General features: G+C 46.2%; 1 protein-coding gene across 1 annotated transcript in view; it reads left to right on the top strand.

Annotated features, from left to right (window-relative positions):
- The window catches only part of CASK (calcium/calmodulin-dependent serine protein kinase (MAGUK family)), a 247,896-nt gene that overhangs the window by 155,035 nt on the left and 88,803 nt on the right, over positions 1 to 4,058 (top strand). The window lies entirely within an intron of this gene.

Below are 4,058 nucleotides of genomic sequence, written 5' to 3'. Positions count from 1 at the left end.
CCCCCACCAGGGCGGGGGATCAATCCTGCAACCCAGGTATGTGCCCTTGACCAAGAATCAAACCCATGAGCCTTTGGTCCACGGGGCCAACGCTCTAACCATTGGACAACCCACCTAGGGCTGGTCAGCTGTTTTTGAAGTTACTTCTCCCCGCCCCGAGAAACATTAATTATGCTACGTCCTCAATTCTTCCCTAAAGTCTTCTTAACTCTAATGCTGGGCTTTGGCCCTTGTGTCGTTCCTCGGTCTGGGGTGCAGCCTTCCGTTGCCCACATGCAGGCCTTTTATTGAAGGGCTCACGTTCGCCCATCACAAGAAACCTGGGCAGGCCCTAACCGGTTTGGCTCAGTGGATAGAGCGTCGGCCTGCAGACTGGAGGGGCCTGGGGTCAATTCCAGTCAAGGGCATGTACCTTGGTTGGGGGCACATCCCCAGTAGGGGGTGTGCAGGAGGCAGCTGATCGATGTTTCTCTCTCATCGATGTTTCTAACTCTCTATCCCTCTCCCTTCCTCTCTGTAAAAAATCAATAAAATATATTAAAAAAGAAGAAGAAACCTGGGCTGTATTTCTCCCAGCGCCACAGACTCGGGCCTGAAATAGCCCACGTGGTGACTAAGATCGATTTGGCCAGAGCCGAGCTGTCGCAGCAGAAAGGAGTCATGTGAACTGACCACATCCCTCTGCAGGGATATTTCAAGCTTCCTGACCCACCAAACAACCGTGAATCGGGCACATCAGCAGAGTTAGGGGTGTCTGAGCCTCCGCGACAGCTGTGCGCCTTCGAGTGATGCGGCCCCTGGGAAGCCCTTGTCCGCATGCTGCCTCTTCCGCCATCTCCCCGGCTCCCAGAGCCCCCCTCACAGCTCTTCCCAAATGAGCAGCTACGCATCCATCCCTCCTCCCAGACACAGGGGTTAAGCTTTTCAGACGGGGGGCAACCCCCGAGGCAGGCTGACCCCCTTTGAGATGAGCAAAAGGGAAGTTCTCAGGAAGCAGGAGGGAACTGCTTTTGCTCCCAGTACGAGGGGAACTTTATTGGTGGTGGTAAGAGGAAAGAGGAGTACAGCGTTGTGGGAAACAGTGGGCTTTGGAGCGACATCGCCTTAGGCCAGTGGTCGGCAAACTCATTAGTCCACAGAGCCAAATATCAACAGTACAACGATTGGAATCTCTTTTGAGAGCCAAATTTTTTAAACTTAAACTATATAGGTAGGTACATTGTTATTAACTTCATTAGGGTACTCCTACGGCTTAGGAAGAGCCACACTCAAGGGGCCAAAGAGCTGCATGTGGCTCGCGAGCCGCAGTTTGCCAACCATGGCCTTAGGTGAATCGTGGCTCTGACCCTTCCAAGCTGTGTAGACTTGAGCAAGTCATTTCAATACTCTGGGCCTCAACTTCCTTCTCTATAAAATGGGGATGATGATAAGAGCTAACTCAAAGGGTTGTTGTAAGCTTTTAAGGAATTAAGACATTACAGCAGTTAGCAGAGTACACAGCAGTCATAAGTGCTCCATAGATATTATTTGCTAATCATTATTATTGTTGTTACTGTTTTATTATTAGTTTAATGTTAATACCTTTGATTTGGTACTCTATACAATTAAGCAAGAAAACAAAATAAAAGGCAGCCAGATCGGAAAGAAAGGAAAATTGTCTTTGTTTATAGATGGCATGATTCCGCATATAGAAAAATGCTAAGGAATCTTCAAAAAACTATTAGAAATAAGTGTAGCAATGTTACAGGATGCAAGGTCACTGTATTGCACACTTTAAAATGGTTACTTTTATGTTATGTGAATTTCACACAACCCGATTTTTTATGCCATATGACAAAATATTCTTTTTTGAAAATGTTTTTGTTGATTTTAGAGGAAGGGAGAGGGACAGAGTAAAGGAAACATTGATCAGCTGCCTCCTACACACCTCCTCCTGGGGATCAAGCCCACAACCCGGGCCTGTGTCCTGACAAGGAATCGAATCAGTGACCTCTTGGTTCATGGGTCGATGCTCAACCACTGAGCCACACCGGCCGGGCACAAAATATGCTTAAATACTGGCTTTCACTGTGGCATGCGCGAGGGATAGGACACATGCCCATAGTAGCAGTGGCTCACTCCACCACTCAGCCCATCTGAGAAACCCCCGCGTCCTCCCTCAGCCCCAGGCATGCAGGTTGGAGGGCTGTGTGTTTATCGGAAAAGCTCCAGGGGTGATTGATTCTGACATGCCCAGCCTATTGGGAGTTATAACTCTGAAGCACAAACTGCAATGGTTAGACGTGGAGATGGCTTCTAGTTTCCCAGGGCCATAAACACTTGCACGGCTGTCTTCATTAGCAAATCTTTGTATAGCTCTGATTATATTCTTAGGTAAGTTCTCCGCTACTGGAATTGTTGGCATCAAAGTGTACACATGTATTTTCGATTTTTTTAAGTGTTCATATTTATTTTAGAGAGAGAGGAAAGGAGAGGGGGAGAGAAAGGGGGAAACATCAATGTGAGAGAGAAGCATTGATGGGTTGCCTCCATTACACACCCCAACTGGGAACCGAACCCGTAACCTGGGCATGTGCCCTGGTCAGGAACCAAACAGGTTACCTTTCAGATGAGGCTCAACCAACTGGGCCATGCCAGCCAGGGCTGTATTTAAGATTTTGGATTTCTATAAATAACTTGCCCTCTCAAAAGGCTTATACCCAAACAGGTGTTTTGGCTAACAAGTTTATCGTTTTTGCAACCTCTTCCTCATTCAGAAAGTTTTACTCCATGCCAGAATATAAGACAGTACTCACTTTGCTGACATTTCAAGACAGTTACTCAGTATTGGTTCTAATAGTATCAACACTCTACCATCAGAAGTTGTTGCTCTCCACAGCTGTACTTCCATTCTGGCATTTCACCTCTACAGCACACTCCAGGAGACACTAAATCCCTAATGCGGACATGGTGTGGATAAATAGAAAGCACCCACATCATTCTCAGACTGTGTTTCAAACTAGATTTTTTTCAGCATTTATGGAGCCCTGCCTGTGATTTGAATTCTCATCGTCCACTTCTTTTTCTTTATTTTATCACTTGATTTGACATCTGTGAATGATGATGGACAATTCCTTTTCCCCATTTTGGTTGCCAGACATTTCATATGTTGGTTTGGGAGGGGTGCCCTTTTATTGAATGCTAAGCTCTCGAATTCAGACTTCCATTTTTTAAAATCCTCTGGACACAATACTCCCTTTAACAAACTGCCCAGCCCTGAGCGTGAGACTAGATATGATGAGGGTCGTATTTTCTCACAGTGAATATCAGGGTGCGTGGGACAGACCACCATCCAGATCTAGAAAACCTGTGTCCTATGTGTCTTAAGGAGGCACCCCTTGCTCTAACCCTGGCTGTCACGTGCTGGAAGGAGGTGCTAAGCAAGATGCGGAGGTGGAAAGCGGGGAGGTCTGTGAGTGTGTGAACTTGTCTCCCGAGGGAAGGGGCTCAGGAGTGAGTCTGTTCTAGAAATCGTTCCCTTTGCTTCAAGAATCATTTCTATATTTAGCAAGCAAGTCCCCCTGCAGTGGAGTATGTTGAAGAAATTCTGTATAAATAGAAGCAAGAGTCTGTATTTGGGTAGGTTTGTTCCGATCCGTTCAGGCCATGGTGAGCTGAAGCCATGTGATTGAATGTAGCGGACAAAATCACGTATTCCTTGTATACACAGAAAGTGAGGGAGCTGTCTGATACCTGATAACTTTCTACAATTTTCTTTTATTGGTTTTGCAAATTGCAGAAGTATCGTCTGCATGCATCCCTGACTTACCAATGCATTGGTCTCTGGGGCTCCTGAACTGCATGAACTAGAAAGGTTGCTTAAGAGCGCTGTTTTCCAGGACTTCATAGAACTGCACCGCCCAGTGCAGCAGCCACCAGCTGTGTGTAGCTACTTATATTTTAATTTAAATCCTATATAATAAAAGCCTAATATGCTAAGTGTCCAGTCGTCCGGTCAACCAATCAAAGCATAATATGCTAATGATATGCTAAGGCCGCTCAACCGCTCACTATGATGT

This window comes from Myotis brandtii, unplaced genomic scaffold (assembly GCF_000412655.1).
Source record: "Myotis brandtii unplaced genomic scaffold, ASM41265v1 scaffold657, whole genome shotgun sequence".
Lineage (NCBI taxonomy): Eukaryota > Metazoa > Chordata > Mammalia > Chiroptera > Vespertilionidae > Myotis > Myotis brandtii.
This window is presented reverse-complemented; position numbering and strand designations above follow the sequence as displayed.